Source organism: Phalaenopsis equestris, unplaced genomic scaffold, assembly GCF_001263595.1.
Source record: "Phalaenopsis equestris unplaced genomic scaffold, ASM126359v1 Scaffold232908, whole genome shotgun sequence".
Classification (NCBI taxonomy): domain Eukaryota; kingdom Viridiplantae; phylum Streptophyta; class Magnoliopsida; order Asparagales; family Orchidaceae; genus Phalaenopsis; species Phalaenopsis equestris.
Window position 1 is genome coordinate 311162 of NW_018250867.1, and position 609 is coordinate 311770.

Genomic DNA, 609 nt, shown 5'->3' on the forward strand with positions numbered 1-609 from the left:
AGAGAAATTAGAGATAAGTTATTTACTTGTTGTTATTTATTAATTTATTTTTTGTAAAAGCGCCTCATTAATCAAAAACAAAGGATAACGTGTATCTTTTTAAAACCTAATTCTATCACAAGCCTTCTGCTATTCCTATTATATGGGCATGGTATGAAATCTATTCTAGCCGGCAAGGTTCGTTATGATGTCACCCAATTTGTCCAAATTGTTTTTTTCGGAATTAACTTTTCTCATTCAACCGAAAGTATTCTTGGGTTTACTCATTTTTTATCAAATCCTATCAGCTAAAGGCTCCATTATTTTTTATCATCTCCATTTCTGCAAAGGCCTGAAATCTGTAATGAAGCTCCCATAAAAGATCTCTATTTTTTTCTAGTTTATGTAATAAATTGGGCTTACGAGGGCAGAGGTTTCAAGCTTATGGCCTGCACAGTTGAAATAATTTCAATCGGGAAGTCTATGAAAATAAGATTCTTTACCTCAACAAATTGGCAAAATGCAAGCGTTTGTAATGAAATATTGAAGATTTAGAAGGAATTCTTTTAGAGTCTGCTTTTAGGTGATTTCTGGAAGACATTACCTACATTGTTATTAAGCTTTGCAAGC